Source organism: Saccostrea cucullata, unplaced genomic scaffold (genome assembly GCF_032062105.1).
Source record: "Saccostrea cucullata isolate Sc308-1 unplaced genomic scaffold, CSIRO_AGI_Scuc_v1 ctg6663, whole genome shotgun sequence".
In the NCBI taxonomy this organism is placed as follows: domain Eukaryota; kingdom Metazoa; phylum Mollusca; class Bivalvia; order Ostreida; family Ostreidae; genus Saccostrea; species Saccostrea cuccullata.
This window is the reverse complement of record NW_026933804.1, coordinates 28,383-44,112: the sequence shown is the minus strand read 5'-3', so window position 1 is coordinate 44,112 and position 15,730 is coordinate 28,383. Positions and strand designations below refer to the sequence as shown.

At 32.5% G+C, this 15,730-nt stretch overlaps 2 long non-coding RNA genes across 2 annotated transcripts; one reads left to right on the top strand and one right to left on the bottom strand.

Moving 5' to 3' along the window:
* Positions 1 to 833: 833 nt before the first annotated feature.
* Positions 834 to 2,291, bottom strand: LOC134239384 (uncharacterized). The gene is made up of 3 exons (XR_009986214.1): positions 2,185 to 2,291; positions 1,178 to 1,265; positions 834 to 945 (listed from the first exon to the last, which is right to left on the bottom strand). It is a non-coding gene; the product is annotated as an uncharacterized LOC134239384 (long non-coding RNA).
* Positions 2,292 to 8,177: 5,886 nt separating this feature from the next.
* LOC134239383 (uncharacterized) lies at positions 8,178 to 15,177 on the top strand. The gene is made up of 3 exons (XR_009986213.1): positions 8,178 to 8,332; positions 13,037 to 13,112; positions 14,333 to 15,177. It is a non-coding gene; the product is annotated as an uncharacterized LOC134239383 (long non-coding RNA).
* Positions 15,178 to 15,730: the final 553 nt, after the last annotated feature.

The window sequence follows — 15,730 nt, the reverse complement described above, 5'->3', positions numbered from 1 at the left end:
TCCTTCTTGGAAGACGTTGTTAAAGTCAAAAATGCACAGAGTTTGTCTTATTTAATGAATCTTTCAGGGAATATGGCACCAAAAGGAAGTTGGGGAGCGTTTGGGGAACATCTGTAACGGTTCCCGTTACAATTAGCACTAGTTAATATTAAAATTACCTTAGAGAGGGCACTTTTTTATTTATTATTATAAAAAATGAAAAATATTTTTTTTTTATTTTACAACGAATAAGCATGAAGCTGAAAGAAAATATGACTTTCAACTTAAATTTGATATACAGTGTATGTGTACTAAAGATGTAAACATACGCGCAATTCCTAAAGCAGTCATTTCTGTAGGTAATAAAATTGATTCCACAAACTGGTCTGAGAACAGCATTACACATCATCAAGCATTCACACGTTCCATCTTGTCTTTTAGGAACACCTCTGAAACGTTTTAATTTTTAAGAAAATTAACACAGAGGTTAAAAATAAATTATCTCTCGTTTTCATCAATGATTTCTAATGATATGAATATACGATACTTACGCACACTTCATAACACATTCATTAGTTAATGTACGTTTGTCCGTGTACACCACACACACTTTTCTTTATCAGTGGACATTGGCATGAACAAAGATGGTTCTCCTTTATAGCTTTAATTTTGAAAATGATTTTAATACGCAGTGGCGAATAAGGGATTATTCATTCCAGTATTAAAAGGGACCCAGCAATTTGTTAACTTTAGTTTATTCTCCTTTTTAATATGAAGGATCAACCCTGTCCCATTCTTCCTCAAATGCTAATAACATATCTACATACTTTTTATTTGTTTCCTATTCCATACCTACACTGTAGGAAGCACTCGTTTATGTAGGTTTGATCGTCCTCTCCACACACAGGGTCATAAATACGGATACATTTACAGTGAAAAAATCAATCTTGTTTCTTTAATGCCCCACTGCAAATAAGAAAATAAGTCGCCATTTACTTAAAAGATAAACTTTTAAATGTTAACCAGTTTTAGGAACATAGATAAGAAAAAACACATTGTGAGAACTGCCCATCATCTAAAGCCACGGTTTGGAATCCGCATATAACTCTCTCCTGAGAATGTGAGAGGATCATACATTTTAGCCATGGTTTGCGACGATGGGAACTGCGAAGAATAAGAAATTCTTGAGTGAACTTACACACAATATCGTACGCAGTCATTGGAATAGGTTTTCCCATCCGAACCACACACAGGAGAAAAATCAGATCCACACCCACAAGGTTGCTCTGTAAGGAACAAATATCAAATATCGCACTGTTAGAATGAAAAGGAGAAGGATATTGTGTAATGTTTTTTATTGTCTGTACCCTGTATTGGAATAAATATCAAATACCGCACTGTCACAAAAAAAGGGGAAGTGAAGTGAGATGTTGTGACATTTTTTCTTAATTTTCTGCACCCTGTATAATATGTAATATAAAATTTGATAGAAATATAACTTTGTATCATTTATGGAAAAAACTTCACACCTAAAAGTATAAGTTTTGGTCATTACAATATCCATTACATCAGCATTAAAAAGACTGGTAGTCTTTGGCTTTTAAAAAATGAGAAATAATCTCGATGGAATCTGTTTTTATATAACTTGCAATGTTTTCTTTGACGTTCTGATCATCTTTTCTACAAGTATAATCTTTTATACAAAAAATCACTTTTCAATAAAGCATTAAGGTTAATAACACAAAAACACACAAAATAAAGTTTTTCTTTTTTTCCAGAAATAAACAATATTTCTTATAGATTTATATATAAAAATAAGTAACCTGAATAATGTTTGACGAGTAAATGCATATGGAGATTTTTGAAAGATTTTCTCACAATATTGAAAATGTGTGTAAAATTTTGTGTAGATTTACATATGTATACAAAAAACGCCACAAAGTCACACATTTGAGCATCAAAGAAGTCTTACGATTTCTTTATAATTTAGAGATTTATTATTTATGTCATTTTTATTCAAAATCAGCAAATAAAACATATCACTCCACCCTTCTAATTTTTGTTTGTGTTATGTATCCTTAAATTAACAAAATTCACAATATCAAACAATCATAAAATATGTATCAGAAATACCATCAGTCTATAACCAGTCCCGAAGGTATAATTATAAAAAAGGATCATGTGCAAATTAGTCATTATATTAACCTCCAGACGTGGTGTTCAGTAAACAGGCGGCTTTGTGACGGCACTGTGAATATCCACAATCGGAAGGAATAGAGGAGCATGTAAATCACCTAGGACAGTTTGTAAACTGTAAAATAAAGCGTTCAATTAACTTTGTGTGCATATATTTTAAATTTCATCATTTTTTTTACTCTGTTTAACTGACAAGCGACTATTAATATTCATATCCAAACGGGTTTTTTTACAATATTGTAAATTATATATTTAAAAATAATACTTTTAATAAGATAATTGATAAGTCCTTTGTATTCTGAGATGTATTTTCATTCGCTTGATTTTTTTCTTTTCTTATTCTAACAATGTTTGGGAAGATGTCATTCTATTTTAAAGATATAGAATTGTGGTTATAATATGTATAATCTTTTAATTATAATGGAACTAAACATTATCAAAAATAAATAAATAAAAAGCAAATTAATAATTCAAACAAGATACTGGTTTCATGAGGTACTGAATGATCATAGATGGATGAGGAAAGATCTTAAGTGAGATAAGTTCTTAATTACCAGACAAGGATCGGGAGCACATTCACACCTGGGACAACCAACAGGTAAGTAACCGAAAGGACACACTTGGCCGTACAGGTATACGGGCTTGGGATGCTAACTTGTTCTTCTACAAGCAAAGGAAAACACATTTAATATATAATCTCATCTATTATGACCGATGAGTTCAAAAAGTCTTCAAATTGTCAGATATCTTTTTTTATTTTTTGAAAATATATCTTTTTTTAAACCATTAATGAGGAATTAAAACAATTTAAGATAATTAACACAAGTAACCTATGTCCAAAAATCCGCAAGATTTATATTTCAATATTTTACCTGAGTTATGTTTGCCAAATAAAGTGGGAGTTATTTCTGAGATTGTGTTTGAACGTTAAAATGTGTGCAAATTTGTATAGAATCAGAGATTAAAACCATCATTCACACAGTATCATATCAAAGCTTAAAAGAAAAAAATAGCTTGAAGGATTTATCATTTATTTTTGTTTTTTGTATGATAAAAATCTGTTTAAAATGTAAATCAATCCACGCATAATTTTTTATTTGTTTCATAATATTATATCCTTAAGAATCCTTCATTTTCACCCAAAGCAGTCAATTGCCACTATTTCACTTAGCCCAAACAAAGAGTTATCAGGGGTTTTAATTGACTAAATTTCACGCATTTTGTTAATATGAGATAACCATCGACAAACATCCAATGTTACATTTAAGCTAACCATTAATCTCTGAGGAAATTAGCTAAATCTGTAAACGTATAGTTCAAAGTCGTCATAAAATGCTTGATTGAAACAAATATTTCAAAAGCTGAATTGAGCAAGTAATTTATAATTATGTGTATTTGAAATCCCCATTGAATTATTAATAACAAACGATACCCCGCCCCAAACCAATATAAATATAATGGAAGTGTCCATGTCTTGCTTAATTTTCTATGGTAAACTCAACATATACGTTGGTCAAAAAGTAAAATAGAAAGTGCACAATTGCAATATGTAATAAAGATTCTGTGAAAGTCTCATCAAATTTCATTCAGTTATGTGAGACGAGTTGCGGATATAAGATGGGTACCCCAATCGTAACAGTCGGTCGGACAGTCGGACTGACGGACATCCGGATTACTATATACTATAAACCAACTTTTATTTGCACGCAAGAAATATTCGCGATTTTCGCGACCTACTAAAATTAGCTAATATTAATCGCCGCGAATCCTTTGTTTTTTCTTTAAATTGGTAAAGAATGTTACCTCAGTCGTGAAAATTACTCGTCACGGAATGATTTCGAACAGACGAATCGCGAATGACGTGAATAATACAGACTGACTCCAGATCAGGTCACGTGATTGGACAAAATGGCCGATAAAGACGGGGAAAGTGGCGATTTCGTTTGAAATTAGGTGACCGCTGACCGCGTTACGCAAGTGACCGCTAAATAGAGTTACTTTATATAGGAAATTTCATTGGGAGGAAATAAAATGACCGCATAGGACAAGTGACCGCTGGATAGAGGTGACCGCTATGACTGATGTTTGACAATGAAGTTTGACTGTAGTTGGTTTACAGTACCCTGCCGCTTTTCAAGCGGGGGTACAAATAAATATACGATTTTCTTTTAGTGTAAATGATTGTATGTATTCTTAGCCTTCTGTATGTGATTTTGATGTCGGTTCATCAATGTACATTCTCTCTGTTTCAGCTCCCTTATAACTTTATTGGGTGGATAAAGTAGACTTTGGCTGTAAATATCATTCTCATACACAGTAAGAAAGATTTTCATTTAAAAAATTAGGGTACAATGATTATTATAAGTAAGATACATAAATTCTGTAACACCTGCAAAGTAGGTTTGCAATAATCAAGGAACCTTGGATATCTCAGTTGGTAGAGAACTTAACCAGTGATGCAGGGGTCTTATCAAACTAGCTGCAGTGTTCTTCTCCTCATTGAGAAGTGGATTTTTTATCTGAAGTAAAAGTTATTTAACATTTACATTTTTGTTTCTAGGCGTGAAATTGTCATGTTCCTGTCCTCTTTGGTGAGATTTTTTATTCTAGGAGAAAATCTGTATAACAAATATTTACCACGGCACGTAGAGGTGGTATGTAAGAAAATTTGGCTTTTGATTCTTATGTATCATTGCACAATGAGAGAAAATGTTTGAACAATATTTTTTATCTCAGCTTAAAAAGTTTAAAGGAGTTCATCCTCGACCTCTAAAATTCACATTGGTATATTGTTTTCTAGTTAAAGATATTTCCTTAGTAGCTGATGTGTGAAGCACTCTCTGGTCCAATGTTCACGTCCAGTTTCCTTTAAGGAAGCATAAGCTCCTAAATGATATAAAAAATTGATATGGAGAGGAAATTTTAGTTTATATTTTGATACATTTATACGAGATAAACAAAACTTCCTTTCGAGGAATTTGAAATGTTTTTATGTATATATTTATATTGATTCACATTAGAATTTTTTCAGCTAGAAATAAGAAATCCCTTAGACAAATTATGTGCATGTAGATATATTTACATTCAGTGTAATTTTCTGTATGAAATTTATTAGAAATTCACGACGTTCAAATTTCTATAACACACGCAAAACCATATCACAGCGCCGTAGAATACACAGTAGGAACTACATATATTTTCAATATTTAGTAGTGTTGGCAACGAGTACCCGGTTAACCGGTTAACCGTCGAACGATGCGAGTATCGGTTAGTAAAACTGCTATTCGGTTACTCGGATATAAACACATTTTTATAGTAAATACGTATAAAATGATTTTTATGCTATTTGTAATTGTATACTGACACATTTTCCTAATTTAATTACCGTTAATTACCGTAAGGCTTCCTCCACCGGTTCACCATTGGGATCGATTTGTTTTGATAAGTTTTCACAGCGTGTATAATTAATGGCTTTGATTACCAGGTGGACACATGTTTTGAAGACCTGAGTTATAATTACCTAGCTTAGACCTGTGATAGTCAGAGGAACATACTTTCACAAGATGTAGCCGCAAACATCTAAAGCATGGATATATTTTAAAAGAAAGACTGAATTGAAATCTGTCAAATTCAAGTTATGTGAATCGGAGTTTTCATATACGGGTGGAAGTACAAATATGCTAAATCACCATAGATTAAAACAAAGTTCGGAAACCAGTGACTTGCAGAAAACTCTACAAAACAATCAGAAATTAGAGGGTATATTAATTCTCCTTGATCGCAACACGTATCTTCTTCATGTGTTGATTTTTTTTTTACTTAAATGAAAACAAACGGACCGTTTCATGTGACAATTAAAATCAATATTCTTCGAAAATATTTTTTTTTAAAGTTTGTATTTGTAAAAAAAAATTAATATTCATATAGTTGCATTTGTGGGTTTTTTTTACCAATAAGTAAAAGGATGAGGTAAATAATAAATACGGAAAATATATAGCAAAAAATCATCCGAGTAACCGGGTACTCGATCGGAAGATTAAGCGAGTAACCGGTTAATAAAAATCGTCCGATTTGCCAACACTAATATTTAGGAACACCAAAATGTATATTGTTTTGACTCAATTTAATTTTCAAAAACTACCCTTTTAAAATTAACATAAAATACAACGTGCATTGAAAATTAATTTGACATTTTTTCCTCGCAATGTTTATTTCCAACGTCAGAAACGGCTTTCGAACCGTACGACTATTACGTTTATTAAGCACACCAATACCGAAGGGCGCTCAATTCACATTAAACATGGACGAAATAAACAATTATGATAAAGGAAAATTAGAGAATGTAAATATTAGCATTGAATCATATTTTGGGATGTCTTCGGTCCTACGACACATCTGGCAGTGCCGACAAATTATCGCGTTAGCGCGATATTCAATTTGTCGGCACGGACGGTCGTGTTATAGGACCGAAAACATCCCAAAATATGAATTCAATGCTTAAGTAAATCAATAGATCCTTGTTTTTATTTGCAGTTTATTACAATGTTGTGTATAAATTAATTTATGTCGCCTGCGTGGTGCAGTAGCTAGAGCATTTGTTCTAGAGTTGCGAAGTACGAAGTTGCTCCTTACGTCGCAAGTTCGAATCCCAATGAGGGACATGGAAACTCGTCCTTCGGATGAGACCGCATAAACTAAGGTCCCGTGTCGCAGTAGATGCTGGCACGAAAAAATATCCTTTTCTGCTCAATGGCCTTGAGTGCTGCGCATAGGACAAATTTGCAGCTCTCCATCGGCAAGTAGTGGCGTCTCAGTATGATTAAAAATACCCAGGAGGGACGCTAAACAGCATACAATCAATTGATCAATCAATCAATCAGTCAACTAATTCACTATACAAGAGTAACTCTTATCCTTCGTGTGCTACATTTAATATTTTCTGAAGTACATTAAGTGACATATCTCTACCGCGGTATATTTGGTAATGAATTATTTCACATCAGATGCAGCTGTCAAGCAAAATTTTGAATAAAAAAAATTCTAAGCCTCATTCATGTTAGCATTGTAATCTACATATTAGAAGGCCAGTGTGGCTCAGTGGTAAAGCGTCTTTTCTAGAGTCGTGGAGTAAAAAGTCAATTCTTCTGTCGAGGGTTCGAATCCTACTGTGGGTCGCGGATCTCCTTGAGATGAGACTGTATAAACAAAGATCCTGTGTTACAGTAGATGCTGGCACAAAAAATCCCTCACTGCTCAATGGCCCTGAGTGCAGAGTATATAGTACAAACTTTGCTGCTTTCTACTGGAAAACAGTGGTGCATGTATCTCCATATGAGTGAAATATTCTTGAGAGAGACATTAAGCAACAAACAAACAAAACTCATACATATTAGAGGTACAGAAGTGAATATTATATTATACAGTATTGATGGGTGGATTAAGCACGGGAAATAACATCTTTATTGTTATAACCTTGTGCAAAAGTGGTGGAGATATAAAACTGAGATTGTGTATGTAGTATGTATGGATGGCTCAGTGTGATATTTCTTTGTTGAGGGAATGCTATGCTTTACGATGTCTTTATTTCCATCTATTAAGTTTTGTATATGAAGTGAAAATGCTTCTTGATACAGAGAACATACCATATTCTGAATTAATTTTTTTCATTCCTACAGGCCAAACCTAAAATATTTTGTACAAGTTATATAGTTATACCCCCGCTTGAAAAGTGGGAGGTATATAGAAATCGTTAATTCCGTCCGTTCGTCTGTTCGTGTTTACGAGAGTGCATTTATTGGGTATTTTTCATGTCAAGATTGTACTTATTGGGTACTTTTTGCTTATTGGGTATACCCAATAAGCAATGTCGCTGAATATGCTTAAAACACCCTAATTGGGTATTTGCAGGTTAGTACCCAACAAAACTTGGACACGACGATTTGTCCAAAAAAGTGTCTAAAAAAGTTGCTTGCACGGACGCACCGTGTTTTGTGTTTCAGTTTTACATTCGGAACTTTAAATTCTCGAGAGTTCCGAAAATCAACTTCCGTTGATCCTGATCATAACAACGTTTGTTTTCATGGAAATAAATATGGCGACTTTTGCCGACTAAGAAACACTTAATGTCAACAAGATTGTCTGATTGACAAGAGAAAAGGTAAGTTTATTCGATTAATATTTATCTATTGCTGGGTTTTTGTTAAAGGAAAATTGATTTTAATGTAATTTTGATAACAATTGTGCACAAAATTAAAATAGATGTTTCGGAACAATTAATCCTAAGTTGCACTCGTATGAATTTTGAATTTTCTCTGTCTTTTTAACTCTCTTGAGGGCCAGAAGTATTTAGTTAATGATCGTATATTGTAAGATAATCTTTAATAAATTGAAAGTGTTAATTATTAGATTTTATATCATAACCAACGCAAACTATGCTCTTACAATGTATATTGGAACGGGAAATGAAAATTTTTACAATCGTGTGTTCATTAATCAGCTGTAAATTATCGGTTCATGTAGACTGTATTACAATCGCCAAGTGAGCTGAGATGATGATAAATGGGATAATTGACAATAAGTACATATTTGTATGTAAGTTTATCTCATCTGATATGTAAGAGGTTCATTGTATTACTGAAAATTCAGTCAAAACAGTGTTTCTTTCTGTCTTTGATTTTGAGTGTCTGATTTATTTTGATTTTTTTTATTATTGTTTTTGGCATTTGTTTTAATTAATTTAAAACAATAATGAAATTGATATAAGGCTACTATAACTATTTCACATGATGGGTGTGTAATTAACATTCCGCTACACCCGTGGCTTCCATTTTTGAGGATGGGGCTAGTGGTTTTCTGCACTGAGGAATCCCCTTGGGCTATTAGGAATTTTAAAATACACATGTAATACAATGAAAAGCACCACCGGTATTTTCACTCTTTTTTGCTATTAAATTCCCGAATATGGAAATATTCCAGACAGCATGCTCATATTATCCATAAATCTCCACAACTGCATCCATTTTGCAGTACTACCAGACTGATTTACTTAAAAATGATCTTTTATTTCCTAATTTGAATTCCCCCCGTTCCTTTGTTTAATATAGCAATATTTGCTTGTACATATAGGCCTTAAATTCGAACTTCAGTACCAAAATTTTTTTTCCAAACACCACCTTTTATCCATGTCTTACCTATACTGCGACGTTTCTGTGGAAAGTGGGGGTGGGGTGGCTAAACCTACGAATCAATGTTCAATGTTTATACAGAGTAAATCTTTGGGGAAAAAGTGGGGGGGCTAAGTCTATACTAAGTATATATTTGGGAAAAAAGTGGGGGGGCTAAGCCCCCCCTAGCCCCCCCGGTTCCGACGCCTATGATATACATTCACTCATCAGCTCATTGATAAGTGTCATGCAATTATGTAGCGTTTTTTTAAAGCCATATATGGCGTAACTGATCAAAAAATATATTTTTGAAAAATACAAAATTAAGTAAAGAAATATAGTTAATACATTTAAATTAAAGCTTTGCATACAATTCGGAGCACGGAGAACACCTCGTTTTATCTAATAATACGATTTTATCTTCTCTGTAATGTGTTATTCAAATCTTTTGTATTTTCTTCCAAGTAAGAGAAAATTCCGAGAATCCAATTTAAATTTTGATATCTTTATAACGCAATTGACTTAGATCTTTATCATGTTTATAAATATAAAGTAATGATACAAATAATAAGTTCTTATAATTTTAGTCTAATAATTTTCATTGTACATACGCCATATATAGCGTTAAATGATTCAAGATGAAAACAAAATAATTTTTGCTTCGTTTTAATTAGACGAACTAGTGAATGACCAGAAAAGGAATATTTAAAATCATTTTTTTAAATCATTAATTTATATATGATTAAATTTTACCAGCGAAAATTAAATTAAACTTTAATTTTAAAAAGAATCATCTATAGTTAATACCCTGGGGCACGTTCCATCAAAGGTCGTACGCCCAGTCGTAGCGCTACGTCGGCGTAAAGTCGGAACTAGCACGAATATTTGCATTTCATTAATTAAAGAGCGTATCGTTACGCCTGACTAAATTTAGGCCAAAATTTTACGTCACTCATGGGTAGGCGTAAGTTATGGCGTGTAAGTTATGGCGTAAAGTTAAAATAAGGCCTTTTTATTAATTTTAGCGAGTTCTAAAGAAAAAGTAAGGTTCTAAGAAGAATTTAAAATATAAACAATGCATTATTAAATTATACATATTATGAAGAGGAGGAGGGGGGGGGTGTTGTTACAACTACTTGGGGACGTAGTTGATTTGAGTAATAACGTACTCAAATAATATTTTGACAAATTTCTGCTGAGAAGAAAAGATTGTCTTATTAGAGATTTCTTACGTTTTGACAATGCATTCATACACATTTGATTGTGGTATTGTATGTCTAAGGTATTGTAAATCAATTTACATATATAACTGTATTTCTACATCTCGCTTGAAAAGCGGGACGGTACATGTATATGTACATGTATATACTATTTAGTAATCGGGATGTCCATCTGTTACGCTTTGGGGGTACCCATCTCTATCCGCAACTCCTTTCATATTACTGATTGAAATTTGTTGAAATTTTCACAGAATCTTTATTATATATTGCCATTGTGCCTTATTGTACTTTTTGATCCGACACATATTTTGGGTTTCCCACAGCAAAACATGGACACTGCCATTATATTTATATGGATGGCGGGGGGATATCTTTTATTGAATTCATTGCTTACGGTACCTCTAGTTTCCTTTTCATTTACTTAAAAGAGACCCATTAAAATTGTCTATTTTGAAAATTTTTTTCCAACAGCATATTTTCTGAAAAACAAATATTACAAACAAAACAAAACAAAAAAAAAATCCGTTTCAAAAGCATAGTTATCATCTTTCATGTAATTTTCTACATTTAATAAAAAAATTCAAAAAAATAACCCATCTTAAAACCAAATAGTTTTTGTCATATTTGAAGAGTCCATTTCTTATTTACTTCTCGTCCACATGCGTGGATCCAGAGGGGGTCGGAGAGAGGGTTCAGAATCTCCCGAATTTGCAGATTAATTAACATTGAATGTACAGATTACTTAGTTAAGGTCGAAAGTAATTATTTTCCTAGGTATATCTGGGACAAGTGATGTTCCCGGCGAATCATAGACCCCAACCCAGGGAGGGGGTTGGGGTCTCATAGACAATAAGAGATTTTTGAAAGTGGTAATAAATTATTGCTTTTATAATATCGATGTAAGACGGTGATAATTACACAGTTAAGTTCAAGAATGAATTATTCCTAATTTTTTTTTTCTCAGACAAACATTGATGCAGAAGACATCTTTAATTTTCTTAATTTTGTTTAAAAGAGCAAATCTTACATAGTACAGTATAAGATAATCTGAGCGCATATAAAGCACATATAAGATGAAAATATACATGTTTTTGATTTCCTGCATTACTTACATTTTAATGAAAACAAAATCAAGAGTAGCTGTAACTAAATTTTAAAGACAGAGACCACACAAGCAGAGAATTTTTGTAAGAATATCTTTGTAGTCATTTTTCCAAACCTCTCTCTCTCTCTCTCTCTCTCTCTCTCTCTTTGCGTACTTTTAAAACGGTACATCACATTTAATCTGCAGATAGTAAAGAATTTTTTTCTATAACTGAACAATTATGAATCAATTGAATTGACAAAAAATTGATAAATACAGAGAGGATTATCTTACATGTACCATAGTAGTAAACGACGTGTAAAATTTATTTCTTGACTCAAATGTGTTCATATGTAAACCGTTTGCATTCTGTTTTCATTATTTTTGCTTGCATATACATTTTTTATTAACATTTTTAAATCTTAATTCTGTCTTAGACTTCATTATTAGTATTTGTCAGTAGAATCAGTATTTATCGAATCATGAAATTTATTATCAAAGGCGAAGTTATTAACCTGTATCAATTTCGGGAAGAGGGGGTATGGCTGTAATTAAATTTCCAAAATGAATAGTTGTGCTTAATTCCGAAATACAAGTACATGTACTGTCCTTTTCATCCTTTCAATTTATTAGACTTTTATTATTGAAATATTGTAAAAAACTAAAATTGGTTTCTTAAAAGATGCATGTCTCTTACATAACACTATAAACCCATGCATGTTTCAATTAGTGCAAGTATTAATTTATCTATAACTGTCTTGTGTTATTCTGTACTTTGACATGCTACAATTTATACGTTTGTACGCTTTGGGCAATGTTTATGCTTTTGCGCTTGCGCAACGCAACGTTGTCAAGGACTTAGTCCTGTGACTAAGCGTATCTTTTATGAGACTTACGCCACTTGTTGAAACGCAAATTACGCCCGACTAAATTTTGGCGTAATCCCCCGAAGTACGCCTAAGTTAAGGCTTAACTTTACGACTTTTGATGAAACGGGCCCCTGACTTTTTTCACGATGAAGTTTTTTTCAATGTTACTTTTTAATTTTTGCCTCTATATTTGGGCTTGTCACTTTTTACTCGGGGATAGTAACTTTATTGCCTCAAAGCTGTGGATTAGTACTTGATTTCCTTTATTGCACAGCGATGACTATGATTTAATAGCACAAAAAGCTAATGGGTTTACGTATGTGAATTTATATGATTAATGCTTACTTGTGATTTTAGGATAACTGGAGATAATGATTCCTTTTTTCCATTGATATTACATCAATATTATCCTAAGTATTATGTTACAATAAATTGGTTTAGATTTTTTTTTATAAAAGTAATCAATAATTACAATGGAAATTAAAACCATAATCATGTTCATTGAGGATTTTCAATATGTAACAGGTCAAACAGGAACTTCAATTGTGAACATTGCAGAGAACACACCCATCAGAAGAAGACCCTCAGAAATAGGACAATTGTAAGTAATGAGTAAAATGAACAGGAATACTCCATACCAACCATAAGATTTTTAGAGAAATTTTCGCTTCTTAAATTAGAAGAGATAGAGGGAAAAACTTGTACATACTACATAACTACTAGGCAACCAACCTTTAACTGCAGGAAAGCTTTTGGTATGTGCAATACAGCTACATAAAACCTCTTTAGTATTCATGTTAAAAAATAAGTTTGAGAAAGTACCTTAGTATTTTTTCTAGTGTTTGCCAACATTTTCATGCACACTGTTTGCTTGTTTGTACTATCATTTTATTTTAAATTCTTCAGATGCCCTCTACCTTTGCCAGTTTAGAATCATTTGTTTTAAGGGCATCTGAGGGTTGGTTCCAGAACTTCATTAATTGTAAAGTAAATACTGGGGTACTATACAGTCATAGGGTATGTTAATACATGTATAAGATTTTGTTCTGATAGAGGTGGCATACAGGAAAAGAAACAATACTAGATATCACTTCAAAGGAATAAAACAGCTTCATCTTGTAGGTGTATTTTATTCAAGAATCACTACTTCATGTCTGTCTGATGTGCTGAAAGTTATTCATAATCTGTTTGACTGAAATTTTTCATATTTTCAACTTCTATCCAGCTTAGTCAATTTTAATTACATTTTGTGCAAAGCATACCCTAGGAAGGGGGGATGGAGTGTCAAGTGTGTCTCTGTCCCTGTCAATATAATTTCAAAGCAGTTAGTAAGGTTTGGGTCAATTTTTAATCCTCTTTAGCAGAACCATTGGGCTAAAAACAATACTAATGTGAAAGCTTTATCATTAAGTGTAGAGATGTTTTCGAAGATTATGTACCCCTAATCTACTGATAGTGTTACATAAGAAGTCTAAAATTTGCAAGGAATAGGTGTAATATCTTTTTATAATCTATTTCTTAACAATCAGAAACTAACATACTGTCTAATTAATATGCAACATTGTTTTGTGTGTTGAATGATGATTCCATTTTGATAAAATTATGGCGGATGGGGGGTAGGATGAAGATGCAGTTAGACATAGAAAAAAAAAATAGTTGATAGAATTTAGTTTTTCTTCAATTTTATTTATCAATACATATTTCTGAATAAGAAATATACTTCTACTTCTTGGTTGGGTTTGATCAACACAAAGGATGATCTTGCTGTATTCAAGAAAAACATGTTTTATACGGCAAAGAAATGCCTTTATCTAATTGCAGAATGAATAAAATGAACAGAGGCAGAACTGAAGGAGATGCATGAAATGAGGAATATTTCAAAGATTGCTTGAGCATAACCACTGCTACTGGATAAACATATGGCAATATAAAAGAGCAGGGTCAATGGAGGTATCATACAGTATAGGCCATGAGAGACCCTGAAGAAGAAAGTATTGAACAGAAACAAAAATAAAACCATTTTGACATTTATTGAAATATAGGATCAAAGTCTTACATGTAAAATTTGGGTATGTAGTGACTTTTCTCTAGCTCTAAGACTTATAACAGTGATGATTTGATTTAATATCTTTATCCCGATTTGTCAAAAAGATTTGGACATAGTGCATTAATTATTACGAATTCATTCATTGTACTTGTAACTGATTTTTCTGGTGCGACACTGTTTTATCGGCTTCAAAACTAAGTTTGTGATTTCCAAACCAGATTAATGAGATCATGTAATATCTTTTAACATCGGTGACTATTTAATCCATTCTTTTACATCTCAGAAGTATTTTTATTATTACAGGGAAAATATGCATTGTACATGTATCTGTAATAAACAGGATTATAGAAATTTCCATATACTACAACACAATCTTGGCAACTGAAGGCAAATATTTTATCAAGGTTGTGATCTATTTATCAATATGGTTTTCATCATCTTGTTCTACCTGTAATGACTTGCTTCAAGTTCTAATTTTTAAATTTAAATTTTGCAAACATGGTTATAAAATTCTTTAAAAGCCAAATAGTTTAGGCACAAAATGCTTATATGTTTCCTCTCATTTGTAACGTGTACACTGAATGAGATGTGGAATGTTAGAATTAAAGTATTAAATATGTTTTGGACTTATGTATGCTTATGCAGATAAATTTGAATTCAACTAGGGAAGGTAAATGTCATACTTATTGGGTTTGCAGTCTAATGCAAGAGTATAAATATCCAAGACAAATTTGACAATTGTAATGAAGGGTATAAGTAACCCAAGAAGAATTGGACAGGTAAACATCACCTGTTGGGTTTTATTCTAATTTTGGGATGTAATATCCAAGAAGAGTTGAACCGATGTCCAATACCTATTGGGTTTTCTTTCTTATGAAAAAAAAAATTTGAGTAACCCAAGAAGAATGTCCAATACCTTTTAGTTTATATACTATTGAAGGGATGAAGATACTTAGTACAGTGTATCCAAGAGGAATTGGACAGGTGTCCATTACATGTTGGGTAGTATTCTGATGAGGGGATTCTCAAGAAACCCAAGAATTAGACAAGTGTCCATTACCTGTTGGGTGAGATGTAGATATCCAAGAGGAGTTGGACAGGTGTCCATTACCTGTTGGGTGATATTCTGATGAAACAATTCAAGAAACCCAAGAAGAATTGGACAAGTGTCC